We start from the raw sequence: 19,905 nt of genomic DNA on the forward strand, positions 1-19,905 counted from the left end.
TTCACGCATTGCGCCAATCAGTGCGATTGGCGCTAGGCCCATATTAGCGCCTCCAAGACTGCATGAATACTTCTCACATTACGCCAAACGCAATGCAGTCGATCAGTTGGCGTGAAACGCGTATTATCGCCCTCAAGACTGTATGAACGCTGTAGGACTGCGTGTCATCATTCTTGACTTTCTGCTCCAATTTCGAATAAAATAAAAGGGGGAAATATGTATCCTTATTGTCACGATTCAGAAACTCGGATGATACTTAATTTTTTTTATTTGGTTACATTAAAAGAAAATAGAAGGAACGAAAATATCGCATCGAAATCTTCGATACTCTTATTTGGGATCCTAAAGGTAAATTCGCGAAAACTTTTCAGCAAAACCGTGGGTAGCTTTTTAAAAAATATTTTAAAAATAAAACATAAAAGTGGTGCATAATATTGCCATCAAAGATAAATATACGCTTTCTTTCGGATGCACCCGTCGGGTTTTGCATTCATTCATCTCTTAAAAAACTTGAACATGGTTGTTCTACGATTTTTTACGTGTAGTTTTTTTTCAGTGGTTGGCAGCCGCTCCACAGGCCCCTAGTTTACTTTTTAAATGTCTATGAAAGCTCTCTGGGCTGTTCGTGCTGCTAGGAGGGCTATCCATCGAAGAGAGACATGCCCGTAAGCGAAGAGGGAATGAACAGTCTTTCGCGATGTAGTGATTCGCCACCAAATACCAAGGTTGTGAGATTAACGCTTCCTCGTTGAATATTGAATATTCGCTTAAACGCAATCCTACGCATCCCCAAAAATGTAAAAAAGGGGGCATTCGCGTAATCCTATCGCAGCCTTTTGCTTTTACGAAAGAATTTCCCTATTCTCAAATTTTTTGAATAAAATCAAAGCTACCTGTAATTTTTTTAAAAATAATATTGAAAAGTACCAGACTAGAATCAGGTCATTTTAATAAAATCTTTTTAATGCAAATAAGGCGCTTCGTTTAAAAGCACTAACATGAAATGAACCATGCTCGATAGGATACTGCTGGCACATGCAGCTAAACCCAAGGTACACTGTTAATGATAATTTTTGCTTATTTATGAACGTTCAGTATATTTCTGTCGTGCCTTGAATTTTTCCGAATTTTTATAAACCCAAGGTGGATGATATCATCACTGTGTTAGTGCTAGTGCATCCAACGATTCCCTACATTACGCTTTCATTAAGAGCTGATGAATTTTAGGAAGGGCTTCTCTGTAGGTATCTTGAAAGAAAGTTGGAAGAAATTGTATTAGTGTAGTAATACTTAATACAGTAGTACAGTAATAATTACAACATCCCATGAACCAAGTCTGCAATTCCATGATATTTATTATCGTTGTTAAAAATCCTCAATTGTATATATTGTAGACCCAAATACTAAAGTCTGATTTACCTGTTGCAGTGCATTTTTGCTAACTCCAGCAGAATAAAAAAACAAGCAGCAAGTAAACCAAGTCTAAAATGAAATCATGCCCGAATTGACACTCTATTCAAACTTAAGATTTAAACTTACGTTTCTTATCCTCTCCAAAATGCGTCCTTAAATACACCAGGTTGCGTTTTTTGCACCATCCACTCACCGCACCGCTCACAGTCAAGAGTCCTAGTGTTTCCTTTCAGATGAAAATCTCTCATTTGTTTGTATTTTATTATTTTAGATTTCTTTCAAATTGTATTTCAGATAATGATGTCACCGGTGAAAGCTATAATTTTAAAAAAAAATCGCTTTTCCGACAAGCATCAAGTAAGCGTCACAACACAAAGATGAACTTTAGTTTTCACGTGTAGGTATGAACTACGCCGTACGGTTATCTCAGATGACGTGCAAAAACTTAAGCCTTAATTGAAACTTCGGAATTCACTATATTTAACCTCATTTTAGTGTAAAGTTTCTGAGTGAACTATTAAATTTTTTAACACGTAGCTACACACAAGGTAAATTCTAATAGTTCAGAAAACAGATACTCGTAAGGAAACTCTTAATATTCAATATACTTAGTTGAGAACAGGATAAAGCTTACATGTTTTTTCCACCTCTTCGAACCATATCAAATTCACAAGTCAACGCACGGATCCATATTTCCGAGTAATTGCCGCACGTAATAATTTTCCGGTAAAAAATGAGTGTCTTTAATCCTTTTACCTCTTTTAATTTTAATTATTACATTCTTGTATCAAAAACACTAACACACTCGTCTACCGGCGACGCGATGCCCTTCACACGGCCGAACGGACGCAACCCGCAAAGCAGGTATGCATTTCAGTTGCGTTATAGCGGTCACACGGACGCAACCCGCAGCGCAGATACGCGTTGCGGTCACGTGGAAGCGATGCAAGCTGCAGAGCAGCGGTGCGTGGGTTTTGCGTGGCGCGGCGCGAAGGGGAGAACGGCAGCGGGCGTGGGTGCTCGGCGGGTGGCATACTCTGACTGGCGCGGCGACCGCGAAATCCCCCGGCGGTGACTTGATAGCGGTCGTGTCATGCGTATTTTGCCGGGGCGGCGCGACGTCCAAGAGTCCCGGAGTCGGAGTTGGGATGCGCCGTGCGTCGCGCTCCCGATTCCAGCGCCTCCAGACTAATTTTCCTCCTCCGTCTAAGCCTCAGATCCCGGGTTCCTCCGTCGACGTCGACGTCGTGCGCGCGGATTGATTTATCGCCCGAACAGGTCGGCGCCGGAATACGTGATCGGCCGCTCATTGAAACAACCGGCATTCCTGGCCACTCGGAGAATCTCGGAAAAAAAAGAAAGAGACGAAGGCGAGGTTTTTGAGGGTCGGTAAAGTCTGGATTGTATCGGGGTGGTTTTTGATGGAGCCGTCGACGGTCGTCCATAAATTACGTCACGCATCGGTGTATCGGAGGGGTGTCACGGCTCACGGGTAGCGGAGATGGGATCCAGCACTGCGTGACGTCATCCAAAATCTGTGGTAGGTGCCGGTTTTCTTGGGCAGCACACTGGAAAAAAAAAACACATTGGATCTAGAGTCCAGACTCTTAAAAACATCGACAAGAAAAAGTACTCTTGATTCAATCAGAATCTAGCTTGAATCAAGAACCAAGCCTCTTAATTTAAGCGGATTTCGTTTTGATTCAAGCAAACATCCGATTGAATCAAGAGTATTTTTTCTTTTCAATGTTTTCAAGAGTCTGGACTCTGGATCCAATGTGTTTTTTTTTTTTCCAGTGCGGGCTCTTTAATGAAAGCGACAGACAAAGAGAAAATGGCGGGATTCCGTCGGTCGAAAAGGGTGGTCATTCTATACTAAGGGAGAAAATTATAATCTGACTATCTGTATCACACTATCAAAATACTCCATCAAAATGTCAAGGTCAAGTGCTGTGATTGGTCCAAGTCATCGAATGAGCCAATCACAACACCTGGCCTTGATATTTTGATGGCTAGCTTTGATAGTGTGACACAGGCTCTTGAAGTCCGTAGTGGGTTGCCGTTAGTTAGTCCATCAATAACTTCCTTTGTCCTTTGCAACCACCCACTTCCACCAGGGATCACTAAATCCCCCCTCGGTCTTTTTTATCCGTGGATTTGTCCATAAGTTTCAATAATCAGGCCGCGTGTTAACATAAAACGGTTCAGGGTTCCAAAAAATCACGTCACGCATCGAAGGGGGTACGCGGCGATGGGCTTCTAGCTGCAAAATGTGGTTTACCTAGATGTCCAAAAAAAAGTCGGTAATTTTACCATCAAAAATTGAATTTTGCTGTATTTTGTAAACTCCGCTGGTAAAAATTGGCAGTAGAATCTGTGTTCCAAAATACCATAGACCTACAGCCAGCTGTAAGATTTCCAATAGCTTCTATAGCCGGCTACACAATTTCTTATAGCCTTTTATAGCCGGTGGTGATTAAGCAACAGCCAGGCGATAAAGTGTATGCCATACGTTACTAATTACGAATGCTAGGACTTAGTGAGTTTTTGGAATACTGCTCTCTTTTTGGGCCGTAGTATCTTGATTTATTTTGCGAGGACAGCTCCGTACTTTTGATGGATGCCTGCCATTATTAATATATTAGAGCGCCTCCAGTTTCGTATGTAATAGTGCAATACCTCTGGTCCTCTGGTGTGAAATAGTTGCTTCAAGCGCCGTGGTACGCTGCGGCGAGGCGGGCGGGCAGAGAGCGCAAAACGCGCATTGGCACCTACAAACCTAACAGGGATACTTCACGCGTTGCGCAATGCGTGAAGTATCCCTGTTAGGTTTGTAGGCGCCAGTGCGCCGCCGCTCCGCTTTGTGACAGGCTCTAATATTTAATCTGGCGGAGTCAGCGTTATTCAACTCATGATTTTGAAATGTTGCACATCCTATACGGATTATTCTCATTTTAATCGATGTAAAAAAAATATGTATTAAAGGAAAATATAATGTGTATTTTGTAAACATTAAGGTGGTTCCGTATCAAACTTAAGGATTTCCAAAGCACACGAATTTCTACACAATTTCTTATAGCCTTTTATAATCGATGGTGAAAAAGCAACAGCCAGGCGATAGAGTGTAAAGCCCGGCGATAGGAACTATATCCCGGCTGCATAATTTTTTATCGCTTCGTATAGCCCGGCCGCATTCTACAGCCACCTATATGATTTTCTGTAGCCTTCTTTAGCCGGCTATAAGAATTCCTATGGTATTTTGAAACGCAGCTCTTATCTCCAATTTTTACTAGGGATCTCGTGTGGCTCTGATCGCTATTGGCAGAGCTTGAATTTTGCACCATTTCTTTGTGTCGAATCATGAGCATTTCAGTGCCCTACATTTTCGAAAAGTCATTCAATTTTCTGCATCCCCAAAATCCAGAAAACTCTAAAGTTGGAGGAATTTCCGTTACGTTGAATGAGGAAAGTGTGAGGTTAGTTAAGTGGAAACCTTGGTGCTTCCTTAAGGTCCTATCAAACTGCCAAATCGCTAAAATCATTATCAGATTCTGGTCCCCGGTGAAATTTCATATCACATTTCTCGCATGAGATTCCCGAGTAAATGAAGTTCCCCCACCGTCCTGCTCCCCGGGAAGGAAAATACACCCCACCAGGAAACACCTCCGCAGTATCAACTTCCTTGATTAATGCCCAATTTGCTCGTAAAGAGCGATGTTAAGGAGCCGCACTGAATGGCAATACTGGAGCTCCACCATCATTCGCTAATTACTATTTCCGTCGGCGGAGGAAGGGGTTGTGAGGGTTGCGATCGGAGGGCGTGTGGGGTGGCAGGCGGGAGATTATAAGTCCAGACTTGGATCACGATAATCGAAGGCAAGCGAAGGCAGAATGCGAGAAATTCCGAAGCGTGCATCACACAAGACTGCCGTGCTAAGGAAGAACGCCGTATGAGCCTTCAGGCGTTGCCAAATTTCCTTTGATAAAACACGAATTTCCGGGTAAACTTATGAATATTTTCCTTCCAATTTTTCAGAGAATTTTGTTTGCAATTTAATCTAAAATATCTGAAAATTTCAAGGAAAAATATGCACAACTCTCTTCAAAAATGCATGTTTTATTCGGGGAGATTTGGCAACTCTCGAATGTTCATGCGGCGTTCTTCCTTAGCGCGGCAGAAGACGGAGGCGGAGCACGGAGCAAGGAACTCGAGACTTGGGCGCGGCGAGCCTTTATAATGAATTTATGGTCCAGGTGCCCCCGTTTAATTTACTGTCCCTCCACCGGACCAACGTTTCCTCAAAAGGCTAAAGGGGGGTGCATTTTTTCTCGGCGGACCGTAACGAGGAATAGTGGCCGTTTTAGGTACGGTAAAAAAGCTGTAGTTTTCCTTGATTGCGTTTTCACAGCCCGAGTCAGCTTCGATCTGAAATGCTCCGTTTTCAAAAGTTTCGTTGAATTAATTTAACTCTTAATCGAAGGGATCGAATCGATCGTGTGCGCATATTTACTCTTTCGCTGCATGCTCGGTTACAATCTGAAAATTCTGAAAAATCTACCATCTCATCTTTCCTACCACAATAAATTGTGGCTCTATTCCGGAATATTTGATTCCGTCCCATTCCAAAGAGTCGGCCGAAATAGTGCTCCGCTTGGATCGGGGGTTAATGTTGTAAATATTACGAATAGTCCAGTAAACGAAGCATTTTGATGGCCAAAAGTTAAAGTACGGCTGGATTTAGGCCTAGTCAATTCTACTTATAGATAGGTGTTTTTAGCCTGTTTTTCCCCATAAAACCCCTTGGGTATTCCGCACAGTGGTCCGATGAAGTTGAAAATTTGACATCTTCTCAAAAATTCACTGCGGAGCAAGAAATACACTTGGAGAGCTCAATTTTTATGAATCTGTAGGTAATTAAGTCTACTTTTCGAATAAGCTATAGTTTTGAATGTCAAAGTAATTTAAATGTGAGTTAAGTTGAAAGAAATTGAAAATTGAGAATAATTGGATTGCATTTTGCAAAAAGGAACCACTAGCATTGCAATGTTGCTAAGATTGTGCTTTCTTCTTTCTTCTTTTGTCTTGGAGGAAAAACCCGATTATCCATTAATAGTTTCTATTTTACTCGCTAAAAACTGTAAATTTAAGACACAAATTACCATCTAAATTTCATAGTTTTTCACGATTTCCGCAATTTTATTGCAATAGATGAAGTTGCACAATCTTAGCATCATTGCAATTCTAGTGGTTCCCTTTTGCAAAATGCAATCCAATTGGCGTTTCAGCGGCAACTGAAATCCCAATTTTGAGATCTAACTCAAGAGAAATAGCTCTCCTAAACAACTCGTATCTGCGCAAATAACGGTCACAATTTTAATTTACCGTTCTAATCTCTACATTGAGACAAGTGGACCTATAAAAGTTCACTATTGTGACTCTTCGGAGCTTTTGGTGCTTGGGAAGGCCGGAGGAGGTGCCCTCTGGAAACACCTAAATGTTCTCCAAATGGAACGGGGTGAGATACGGGCCGGGGCCGGCAGCCAAGGTGAGACTCTCGGGGGTGGAGGGCTATCACGGAAGAGCATCAATAAAAGGGCGAAAATGATTTACTGAAATCATTTTATCTCGCGCTAAATTTAACGCGGCGCGCGCCAGCAAGGGTTTCCGCTCCATCTACCGTTGAAATATCACCATACGCGGCCCGGCGGAGGTGCCATCTTTTGGCGAGCATTGTCGCAATATGTTTCCACGTGCTCACTAATTCAAGCCAGATTGACTCTTCTAAACACTGTTTGCATGCAGGAATGCGTGTGTGATTGTTCATTGAAAAAGGACCTCCGTCAAGTCCGCACCTCTACTACAAAATGTTGTATATAGTCCGGTAGATAAGTTTTAAGGCTCTGACCCCATGAGGATTAGACATAAAATGTAATACGAGGATTAGGTCTGAGATATTCTGTGCGGATTAGACCTGGTACATTTTTCCACTCACCTGTAGTAACTCGACCAAACTTTCCTGTGCAATTCTGCATGTTGTTACTGACAGTGAGATTGATCGTTGGCGACGAGACTACAGAACTTTTTAAACGGAAATTGTTTACGCGTTTTTAACGATTCGGATCGAAATGAAGAAAAAATTCTGGAGATAGCAAAAATATCGTGGAAAAAAACAAAATTCTGAGCTAAAAATGCTATACGTGAATAATCAAATAGGAGGTCTAATCCTCGTGGGATCTGCGTTTTAAAACCTATCCACTTAGTCCGCAGAATTAATAAAAATCCGCAATATTATTAAAACAAGTATACCAAAAATCCGCATTTCCTCATAACATCCGCAACATAGTCCACGGATCACCATGACTCTCGTCAGTCCTGCCGGTCAAATTTTTTAAACAGTATACCCAAAACCGGCACTTGAATAACTGCAAAAATTTTGCCGTTACCAAATTGTATCTGCGCACGGTCCACAGCATTGATAAAAATCCGCATAATTATCCTCGTACACCAAAGGTCCGCATTTTTGCTCTTTATAATATCCGCTAATATAGTCCGAAAATGAGGGCGTGTTTGCCCTCATCCGTATAAAACTGACAGCGCTACAGTTTTTACTATATAAAATTTAGTTAAAACTGTAAAATATGTGCACGAAGTCGTCCGCATTTGATTTCAAAAATATCTGCAGATGTTTCGCCTACTCGGAAGATCCGCAGGAAATGCCTCAGAACCTCAAATTGTACGCGTCGTGTAGAATTTTCAGCGGACCATGAGAAATTTGAATTTTTGGTGGAAAACATTATTTTGTATCTCAAAAATGAGCTTTTCCAACTTTTACTATCGATATACATTTCTCACCAGTCTCGTATCGGAGGAAACCTTTATTAATACTGTTAATCCGCTCATCCAACTCTTTTATTAGTGCCTCACAATTATCGCGTGCAAATTCTCTGTTTCGGTTTAAAATCGTGGAGCCCAAAAATTATGTCCTTCGGGCCGGAGTTGAACCAGCGACCTATGGATTACCAATCAGTACCGACTACAGTCCACCGCTCTGCCAACTGAGCTACCGAAGGCGCTGATATAACAAGAAATAAAATCAGAATATAAGCGTCGATGGGTGGAGGTCTAACTTTGCTCCACTTTCACTTTTGCTGCTCTCGGGCTCCAGCGCCGCGCTCCGCGACGTGACGTTGCTGCTGGCCTCTTCAGCTCACCGCGTCATCACCACCACCGCACCGATGACGCGCCGCCGCCGTGCTATGTGGAAGTGGACCTGGGCGTGCACCTGTATCCACAACTATGCGCATAAGCCGTCATAATTATTCTGCTGACCGAACAGAACTTGATTCACTTTAACCAAAGCTCTATTTTCGTTTCGTTTCAGTGCCTTCGGTAGCTCAGTTGGCAGAGCGGTGGACTGTAGTTGGTTGAGGATCAGTAATCCATAGGTCGCTGGTTCAACTCCGGCCCGAAGGACGAAATTTTTTGGCACCTCCATTCTACAATCTTTTCGTTTCATTTTTTTTTAATTCTTAGTTTTTCCTTGTTTTGATTTTTCTTGGTAATTATTTTTTTTTTTTTTAATTATATCGGTTGCATTATTCCCATCACAGTAATTTTTTCCCCTCCAACTAATCGGTTTTTTTTAAAAAAAAAAATGAATTATAATTAATACAACTTTTTGAAAATCGATTTCTTTTCGGATCAAAATCTTTTTTTAATTTTTAAAAAACTTCAATTTTTATTTTCGTATTTGTTTAATTTTAATTTTTTTCTGTTTCGTAATTTGTAAATGTTCGTAATTCGTACTCAAATTTTCTTATTTTCAATTTCTTTCTCTCAATTCTCGATTTTTTACCGTAAGGATTGAAACTCCTTTTGATCACCATCTAAACGAACCCAATTCACAAACTAACAATGTGGAGAAATGGTGCTGGGTCCGCACCATTTCGTGGGGAAATCAATCATTGGGCGATCTACATTTAAAGTGAACCAAAAATTCTCGACTGGGTCTCACGATACTCGGAAATAACTTTGCGTTCAATGGAAATAAAATACGGCAAAGACATGAAAAGTGCCTCAAAATTTTTCAAAAAGTGTTTGATTTTTTATTCTCGAGGCTGCTCGAACCACGATTTTAAGTGCAAAAATATTGTAGACTGCTGCCAAAAATGTTGTCCTTCGGGCCGGAGTTGAACCAGCGACCTATGGATTACCAATCAGCACCGACTACAGTCCACCGCTCTGCCAACTGAGCTACCGAAGGCTATGCATTGAGGTGCAATTAAAGTTTTGCTTGAAGTGATTTAAATTTTGCCTGGTCAGCGGTACTGGGACGAACCGTTCTATCAGTTGTGTCCATGTAGATCATTCGGAAAGCACCGAGATTTCAATTAAAAACAATCGTAGTTAACAATCATTGTTTCGTATCGCCCCCAATCCTTTTTTGTAATAGTTATGCAGCTCCAAAGATCTAATGCGGTCATTTTCCTTAATTTACATGCTATAGGCAATTATGACCCATGTGTATACTAACCAGCGGGTTGTTCATAAGTTGTCGAGTTATAAGTCCAGTTTTTACCTTCCGGCAACCAGCCAAGACTTCCTTTACAGACTTGTTTCACTTCCACATGTGGATGAAATTCACATGGAAAAGGGCAAGAAAGGTCCTTTTTAGGCTTCATTAGAGTAAATGTTTGCACGCTCTCTTTCTAATTTTCACTACGTTTTTTCATGAGAATGAACCAAAATTTGACTGAACTTACATAAAAAAGCAGTTTTTGTAGGACAAATTTTTGAAATCCCTTGTTAGGATCCAGAGTTATATGCTGAATTTTTCTCTAGGTTAGCAAAAAGTGTTTATTTTACTATATGCTATGTCCAAAACTTCGTTAAGCCTTCCTTAATCACATTATTTACCGTGAGGGAAAGGATCTGTCTAAGAAACAACTACGAATCATACGGAATTTTATGTACAATACAAAATTCATCATGTAAAAACTACAGAAATTCATAATTTTTTGCTTTTTTTTCTGGGGAGAATGTATAAACTTTACAACACTGTAAAGTTTTTAGTTGCCAAGTAACTACCTTCCGTCTTTGTTCTATGTGTCTCTTATAAAAGTATGGATCGTATTCATTAGTGGATCAATGTATCGTTTGGTTCAAGCAGAGACAAGAGACCCTCCACTGGCCTCTTGGCGACAGGTGGAAGGGTTCAAGACAATAGAACATAACCTCCAACAACACTTTTAAGAACTAAGTTCGTAAAGCTGGAAAAGAGGAAATTCCTAACCTTTTTTCACTTTTCATTACCATGAAGTAGCACTCATGAGAATGAAAAATCAATGACGAAGACTCGTACCCTCAGATTATTCGATGGACTGTTCTGCCGTGCTAAGGAAGAACGCCGTATGAGCCTTCAGGCGTTGCCGGATTCCCTTTGATAAAACACGAATTTCCTGGTAAACTTATGAATATTTTCTTTCCAATTTTCTAGACAATTTTGTTTGCAATTTAATCTATAATATCTGAAAATTTCAAGGAAAAATATGCACAACTTTCTTCAAAAGTACATGTTTTATTCGGGGAGATTTGGCAACTCTCGAATTTTCATACGGCGTTCTTCCTTAGCACGGCAGTGTTCGGGGGCCTCGCCGTCGCCTTGTGATTGGCGAAGGCGAAAGGAAACATGCGTAGCTCATAATATTCATATCTTTGGGGGCCGCGACGGGCCGGGATCCGAGGGATGAGTAAAAGGAGCTTATCTACGCCGCGGCACCCGGCACCCGGCGCGGCGTCCCTGCCGTGGTCCCTCGGAGCGCGGAATAACGCCCGTAAATACTCTTAATATATGCTCCTAATAGCCGCCCCCGCCACTGGTCTCCTCCGCGCCGCCTCAAAACCGCGCACCTCGGACCGGAGTCCATAGTGCAGGTACGCTGTTCTTGTCGTTTGGCGACTGTCGTCGTAAATATGACGTCATAAATCTCGGATTACTCCGCAGGCGCGCCCCGGCCCTGCGCGCAAGATGGGGTTTTTTTAGGTGCTTTTAATTTGCCGTACAAATAGTCGCGCTCCGCGCTTACGGGAAATTCGAACATAAATTCGGGGCGTAATTTTTATTTTATCGACGACCGCGTAAATCTTCCGCCGCGGAGCCCGCGCCCCGGGGTCGGATCATCGGAGCTATTTCTTCGGCTTCCTTGTCGCTCCTTGACTGTATCTACGCTGGAATGAACTCGCACAGTGACTACGTCATTCGATATAATATCCAACTCCGTGCTTCAAACCAAAACAAGCACCTATCCTCCTGTATTAGGGTGTCTAAATTGGCGGAATTTGCGGAATGTCCGGCAATAGTTCGGATTTTCCAAGGGCGGTCCGGAAGTACTGAAAAAGTGCGGAAATTCTGCAAGAGGTCCGGAATCTTTTGTCATTTTTGTCGCAATTTAAGCGAGAAATTCAAATGTTTGAAACTTTTCGAATTCCGTCAATTGGAGGTACTGAAGAAGTACTGAAATATTCTATTGAGGAGGTACTGAATTTCTTGGGAATGTATTGAAAAAGTACCGTTAGAGTACTGATTTATAGCCAGCTTGTTTTAGTAGACACCCTGTGTACAAATTCTGTGTGATTTAATTGCGTTAATTCATTACGTATGGACAGGTCATAAATATGTTAAGAACTCATTAAACACGGGAAACTTCGATTGCAAGAAACACGTAGACGCATTTTAATACCATGGAGCGAATCAAAGAAGAGACAAGGTTATGTGTTCGTTTACGTTTCAACCATGGCGTAGCCACTAATTCAATCCATTCCCATGCATGAAGAGAGTTGTCATCTCAGTCCATTAAGTTCAGTGAAAATATGCCGCTCTCTGATCGGTCTCCTTGTTCTAGGTTTGTTAACATTTTTAACAGCTCTTTCCCTTAAGAGACCGCATTTAGATATTTTTCTTCCAATTTTTTTTCAGAAAATTGTATACGCAATCTAATCAAGATATGTCAAATAGTCAAGAAAAAATATACTTAACTCCCCTCAAGGCGCTTCTTTAATAGAAGCAAATTTGGCAACATTCGAATGTTCATATGGAGTGCTCCCTTAGCACGGCAGCTTTGAAATGTATGTAAAACAACCGAAGTTTGACAAGACGCCTCAATTAGGCCGCCTCACCTAGAATCGATTTTCCATAATGGTTCTAAATGGACAGCTTTTGTAACTTGCAATAATCGCTTTTGAGTTCAACTGAAATGTTACGATTAAATCGTGACTCGGAAGAATAGAACCACCGCACAGTGGTTCGAGTCAATTAGAAAGGTCGGACATGAAACTTATCACTAGAACTGCAATTTTCGATGTTACTTTTGTCATATTTTAAAGTTTAAGGGGTGTTTCGAGAAGAAAATTGCAAGAGGAAACTTATGGAACCACTTTCAGAACCTCGAAGCTTCGTATGAACGTAGTTAAAAGCGTTTAAAGTTTCCAAATTTTTCCAACCTCTACTATTGACTCGATCCACTGTGCGCCGGTTTAAAGCCCCTAAAGCGTGTAACATATAAGTGTTTCTCATTTTCAACTAGCAACTGAAGTTTGAGGGTTTTAAAACGATTCGAAGGGAGGGCCATAGAAGAAGGTTGGAAGGCGCTTAGCTGCCACATCAAAAAGTTCATTTTTATTCCAAGAATTTATTCACCAGTCGCATTGCTAGGCTGCCATTTAATCGTTCTTTTACGCAAAAATGGTATTAAAACATTTGAAATAAATTACTGTATTCCCTTGACTCGAAATAGGCGGCAACAACGCGTTTTGCACGCAATGAGATCCCGCCCCGTCGCAGATGAAGCCATCGCCCTCTGAAGCTTAATCTATTCCTTTAATCTTATTTTTTCCCTTTTATTTTTATAAGGAGAGAGGAAGAAGGAAATGTCCATCATTTTCAGTATAGGCTACTGCTCTTTCACTCGTTTACGGAGAGAGTGAAGCAAATTGAGGTTTGGTTCAAATGAGAAGTGGGTGTATTGGATGTCTAGCTTTCGGTTGAATCTTCGATTTTCCATTGTTCTTGGTGTGACAATCAACACAAATTTTCTTGCAAAGATTAATACATAATAAAAGCCTGTTTCTTTTTCGATGTGAATTAAATACGGCTCAAGGGAGTCAAGAGCTTTAATCTTATTCTCAGTGGAAAACCCTGTCTCCCATAATAATGTTTGCTAAAATTTTCCAAAAATGAGATTACCTCAAGAACCTGCTCAAGTAGAAGAACACTAAGTAATAGACTGCTGCTCTGTCACTTTCAAGTATATTTCTCACTTCCGTTGTTCATTTCTAATACTTTTTGTGTGTAGCTCTGTCAAAAAAAATATAACTTTTTAAAGTATCATTTTATTGTTAGTTCTTGGATCACAGTTTTTGGGACCAATATTTAGTCCAAGAACTTTATGACAGGATTCCAGTTATGTATTGCGATATTTTTTTATAACATTGTATGCTAGTAATATCCAATAAGGAAGAGCACCTACGGAGAGGAAAGAAGCGTATAATGCCCGTTTAGTGGATTCTACATCTTTCCTATATTTTAGTAGCCGTAGTTACAATTTGATCATAGAAGTAACACTGCACCTAAAACTAGAACAGTGTGTAGGTCCTGGTATCCACCAGTAACATCGAGGAAAATTCAATTCTTCTATTCTGCGGTGTCTCTCTACTGGTAATCAAGGGAAATAGGGATTTCAAAGTATACTCTACCAATTTTTTGGACGCAGTAGTTTAGAAATCTTGACTTGAAATATGGCAGCGATGCCACCCTCGGGCAGAGACTTTAATGAACCAGCCGTAGTCGAGAGCAAGTCGCGAGAAATTTATTAACTTTAACTGAAAACGACGCGCCGATTTGCAGCCTAATTTATGGCCAAACTCTCTTTCAAAGCCGCCTGAAATTTTTGATACGAACGGAGGGTGGTTGGCGGAGGGTAGCGTTTTTAGGAGGGGGCGTGTCGGATTCGGGCGACTGCGAAAACAGGAAAAATTCACCGAGAATGTCGCGAATCCCTTCCCAAACGTATGCCGCACGAGGCGTTCCAAGTTGTTTATGGATGGGGCCGAGCCTGTTTACACGCTCTAAACTTTTCCGAGACTTATTCTTTGGATGAATTGTGTGTTTGTGGTATTCCTCTCCGCCCCCTACCGAGGAGGTCTGTTTTTTAGGGGTCTGTTGGAGACGATTTGTCTTTTATTCTGGGTCGCTAGTAACTACGCCGTAAATACCTGGAAATTGATGTAAATTTTGGCCCCACTCGAGAACATCAGAAAGTCTCGAGCAGAGACAACATTGCAGGATTTCTGGCGACAGGAAACCCTGGAAAGTTAAGGGTGCTTCGTTAGGAGCGCATCAACTTAGTAAAAGTGAGGACCAGAGGTGGAAAATGATTTGAAATTTCACGAAATTTCTTGAATTTTTTGCGGGTTGCATTCAGGAGGCCAAAAAACGCCGAGAAACAGTGATTCTTGATTTTTACTTTTTCCACACCCCAAGCCTATAAACAGTCAAGCATTGCAAATGTTTTTGTTTGGTTTAGAGGTTAGGTTGGAGTTAAATTTCTCCATAAAACTCCCCTTCGTGTATAGCACCTCAATAGGGTATAGCAGAATACTGCCGCGTCAACAAGAAGACCATCTGAAACGCTTCCGGACTTGCGATATAGTTTTGTTTGACAGAAATACGTCAGTTTCCTTGTTGAAACTTGATTCCCAATTTGCATAATCGGATTTCACAAGTCCTCGAGAATACTCGTAAATACTTGTGAGTCCTCGTAAATTGGTAAAGTGCAATTATTGTGCAAAATTGCAGAGGATACCCTACGTAAACGAAGAAAAATCAAACCAAATGTGGAAGAGCTAAGACTGATTGTGAGTTTCCTAATCATCATTAATATAAACTTTGGACTTTGGAATCGAGAAAGGCAGTTTTTAAGTCTCATCGGCTACTCACAAGTCACAACGAGGAAAAAACGAGTCTGCGTCGGAGACACAAGGCAGGTGGATCAATCGTCGTCATCTAGCTTTTTTGCGTCCCACACCTGCCTATTCAGGGCGGAAAATTTGACGAAAACTGCCGTGAACTGCCGTGAGTTGCGGCCCTAAATCGCGAGGTGTGGGATGCAAAAAAAGTTAGGTAAGAACAATTGCAATACATTTTTCAATTAAGAACTATAAATTTCGGCCCGGTTTAAAAACAACGTGTGTGCCATTAGTTTCCCTATGCATATTAGTGTTTTTTTTAGATGAGTTAGAATTTATAGCTCCAAATTGAAAAATGCAATCCAATTGATCTACTCGTTTAGTGTCTCGGACGCAAAGCACTCTTTCCGCGGATGTCTCGTAACGCCCGATTTTGATCTGATCCACCCCTAATTCGGCAACGCTAACACCCCCGGGCATCCCCTCCGATTCGGGGCTCCTAATGTTTCGGGAAAATGACCATCGAGCAGCCCATAACTCGATCAATCGACGTGTTTGAAGCGCTCGGGGGGAGGGGCGGCGGGGGGCGGTAATAAGCAAAGCGTTAAGTTTGGCCCCCCAGTTGTAATGATAAATTGGTAACGAGCCGGGGGTTTCGGGGATGTGCCCGATGAGCGGGCGGGGTATTTGCGCCCCGTGAGTAATGATGTTCTATTAACACCCATTTGCCTTGCCGGATCGTCCGCTCCGTCCGAAATTTAATCCGCTGACCCCCGGCCCCGAGTCACGAATCCAGAACGGATGATGCCACACAACTCTTGGGAATTCATCAATGCTGGCCAAATATCGATTCGGATTCAAGTCACGTGATTTTCGTGATGGTCTTCTTCATATTGCTCATTTGCTGTAGTAATGAGCTTTCTGGGTGAAACACGCGGACCGAATTCAGCAGAAAGGAGCAGAGACAATATATCATAGAGATCCTCCATCTGGGCAATGCTCCCTCCCCCATATTTTAAAAGCTACACTGGAAAAAAAAACACATTGGATCTAGAGTGCAGACTCTTAAAAACATCGACAAGAAAAAATACTCTTGATTCTATCGGATTTTTGCTTAAATCAAGAACCAAGCCTCTTAATTTAAGCGGATTTCGTTTTGATTCAAGCAAAAATCTGATTGAATCAAGAGTATTTTTTCTTGTCAATGTTTTCAAAATTCTGGACTCTAGATCCAATGTGTTTTTTTTTCCCCAGTGTAAGCATTTTTGCAGTGCTCCTTGCCAGAGATGGAAAGTGACATTTCAAGAGGCCCTAATGAATTTCACCAAATCTGAAATTTTTAAATAGTTCCAGAATAATTAATTTAACCTTAACAGGTGGGAAAGATGGGGTGGGCCCGTTAGTGCTCGGGCCGTAAGAATGAATGGGAAATATAAAGCGCCAGAGACGTAGCTGCCGCCGCATTCGCCCGTCATCCACGTCAACTCATGAGCCCCGTTCACAACGCTCTATACACACGCCCACGGATCATGCATGTCGCATTAAGTTGGCTCACAGTTCCGTTTACTGAATTGGAAAAGCGGGATTTTACATTCTGTCAAACGGAACTATGTGCACATTGATTCCGACACGCATGAGCCATGGGTATGTGTCTCTGTCTAGAGCGGTGTGAACAGGGCTCATGAGTCAAAGCGGACGACGGGCGAAGGCGGCTACGTCACTGGCGCTTTATATTTCCCATTCATTCTTACGGCCCGAGCACTAACAAGCGCAACACATCTTTCCCACCTGCACATAGTTCTGTTTGACAGAAATTCGCCTAAATGGACGTATTTATGCGAAATGGAACTATGTGGAAGTGGAAAGACAGGATGTGCTCGTTAGTGCTCGGGCCATAAGAATGAATGGGACTGTAAAAGTGCCAGTGACGTCAGCGGTGAGCACCGGGCACGACGAGGAGAGACACCAGCGACGACGGCTCGATCGTCAGTCTTTAACTCATGAGCCCTGTCCACAACGCTCTTGTCACATGCCCACGGCTCACGAGTTAGCGCTCCGTTCCTTTTGATTTAATGCCAAATCCCGTTTTTCCATTTTCTCAGAAGGGACTATATCCACTGACCCCATTGTTTCTTATGCAGCTTCCACGAGCACACCCCATCTTTCCACGTCCACATAGTTCCTTTCAGCATAAATACGTCCAAATATGTCTTGTGTTGCTTCAATTCTTAGCTCACCCGATGGTTCATTATCAAACAGGACAAGCGCGAAGAATTGGTCGTTTAACCGCTCAAGAAGCATCGCTTCGTAAAACTTTGGTTAGGAATCATTACCGACGTTGACATTAAAAGAAGCTGCAGCCCTCCGTTCAGGCTGTGCAACTGCCGAACAATTTGCGAGAGTGGTTTTAATTAGTTAAGTAATAACTTGGGCGTAAATTTTCGCGCTCCGCATGCGAGGCTTAGCGGGGTCTGGCCGGGAGATAGCCGTTTTGCCTAGCCGGGCCGTTGCAGGCGCTGTTTAGCATCAGCCGGAGGCGCAAAATCATTTTTAAGTATGATTTGTTTCCATCCTCGCCGCTCGCAGCCATCATTTATCGTCGCCAAGTTGGCAATGATTACCCTCGACCCGCAGGAACTGGCGCAAGTGCTTGTTATTGGCGCGCAAAATTCCAGTAGTGCCAATTTTGCTCGGGAAAAAGACACTATCGAATAATGGAATGAGTTCGTTTAGTGAAGAAAAATTTGAGTTTCATCCGCTTCTTGTAACTTTGATTAGCTATTATATTTTTCTGAGAAATTCAGAGAGAATATCATATGTATTAATAATTAAGGTTTTTTCCAGCACCCACCAGTTTTCCGGTAAATTGCATTTCCAATAAAAGTTGTTTTTCAGCTGGGATAATCTTTTCTCTTTTAGAATACTCAATTTCCCGCAAGTGCAAGAAAAAAAAGAGATTATTTTTGACTTCAGCGGTGAAAATTAGATTGAAAGATCAGAAATATCGACACCCTAGGAAATGTTTTGCCCATCCTTTCCGACGCAAAACTATCTTCAAAGCTTCAAATAGTAGTACATGGATGGATGAAATTATATGGCCGGAAAAACTTCGGTATCTGAAACAGTAGGGAATACTTTCAAGCATGTCGAGGCCGCATATCTATGTTCGGCTGCTAAATCCGAGAATAATTTTTGTTTTTCTGTACCAGACCCTAATTTTTTGTAAAGATAAATTTCCCCTGGATAAGTTCAATTTTTGGGAGGAATTCCAACTTTCCGAAGGAAACCGAACTTATCCAGTTGAATTGAAATCGTTTTCAGAATCGCTGCTGAAAATCTACCCTTCTGCAAATTTTCAACTTACTGGCGAATGTAAAAAATGAATGTATTGGTTGACCATTGCCATGAGAAAAACTTTTGGAATAAATACTGAAGATTCGGTTCGTGTTGAACACAACTTAATACGTAACAATCCACAAGCGTGAAATTTTGTTTTATGTAATTTTCATAGTCTAATCTAATCAATGGCCGCTACAAAATGTGACTGAATTGTTAAAACGGGTTTTTCTATGATTACGGTATTTTTTTTTATAAAAAAATGAGAATGAAATCTTCGATTTGTTTCCATTAGAATTTTTCTCTCAGCAGCTCACATTCGCGTCCAGTGATCGAAACTCATCTTAGAGCTTTAGGAGCCATGTGACCCCTTAAGCTCAATTTTTATGGGCTATTGAGAATTTTCTAGGGGCTAAATTGACTTTTTGCCTACATATCACGGCGCATTTTGCGAAAAGTCAGCTGCAAGATGTTTTAGTCACAGAACTAGTATCTGTAACTTGTAACTTTCGGAAAATGACCAAAAAGAAAAATTAGGATTTTTTTGGAGGGGGGGGGGGGGCACTTTGAAAGGGCCACGTTGGCACAGAGCCTTCATTTTTTAGGCGCATTTGGCGCGTTGGCGCCTGTGAGTTTCGAACATAGAGTACATAGAGTCGTAATGTAAATGGGAGAGCTGGCGCCATGTTCTGCTCGACGAGTTCCGAGCCCGGTGTGCGCCGAGTTCGGGTCACTTTTTCGATACATTTTCGATCCAAAATGGCGGTGTGGAATACATGGTGATTCCTATCTCCTTCGTTGTTGTTGTTGTTGTCATCGGATGGCCGGGTACCCGTGTATCGCAAACAATCGATTATGTATCGAAAAAGTGACCCGGCGTCACACAGGAGTCTCGGAATTCGGGACATGGAAAATGCTTAAAAGTGGCGCCAGCTCTCCCAATTACATTACGACTCTATGTACTCTATGGTTTCGAACACTGTTCGCGTCATCCTCATTATGTTTGAACGGGATACGGTCACATTGGCAAAATGTTCTCGAAACACGGCATATTGTACCATGCACCTAGAGAATAATCCCCCTAAGAACCGAGTCCGAAAAGTGCCTCTTAACAGAATCTGAATAATTCGGAAAAGTTCCGAGCAACTAGCAAGAAATGAATCTCATCTCACCGGGTACCCCCTTCGAAAACT

At 41.8% G+C, this 19,905-nt stretch overlaps 1 protein-coding gene and 3 non-coding genes across 4 annotated transcripts in view; 2 read left to right on the forward strand and 2 right to left on the reverse strand.

Moving 5' to 3' along the window:
- timeout (circadian regulator timeout) overlaps positions 1-19,905 on the forward strand; it is a 285,339-nt gene that overhangs the window by 236,349 nt on the left and 29,085 nt on the right. The gene's annotated exons all lie outside the window — the stretch shown is intronic.
- TRNAY-GUA (transfer RNA tyrosine (anticodon GUA)) lies at positions 8,396-8,484 on the reverse strand. The gene is given in 2 exon segments: positions 8,396-8,431; positions 8,448-8,484. It is a non-coding gene; the product is annotated as a tRNA-Tyr (tRNA).
- TRNAY-GUA (transfer RNA tyrosine (anticodon GUA)) lies at positions 8,798-8,887 on the forward strand. Its single transcript is given in 2 exon segments — positions 8,798-8,834; positions 8,852-8,887. It is a non-coding gene; the product is annotated as a tRNA-Tyr (tRNA).
- On the reverse strand, positions 9,589-9,677 carry TRNAY-GUA (transfer RNA tyrosine (anticodon GUA)). Its single transcript is given in 2 exon segments — positions 9,589-9,624; positions 9,641-9,677. It is a non-coding gene; the product is annotated as a tRNA-Tyr (tRNA).

This window comes from Bemisia tabaci, chromosome 4 (assembly GCF_918797505.1).
Source record: "Bemisia tabaci chromosome 4, PGI_BMITA_v3".
Lineage (NCBI taxonomy): Eukaryota > Metazoa > Arthropoda > Insecta > Hemiptera > Aleyrodidae > Bemisia > Bemisia tabaci.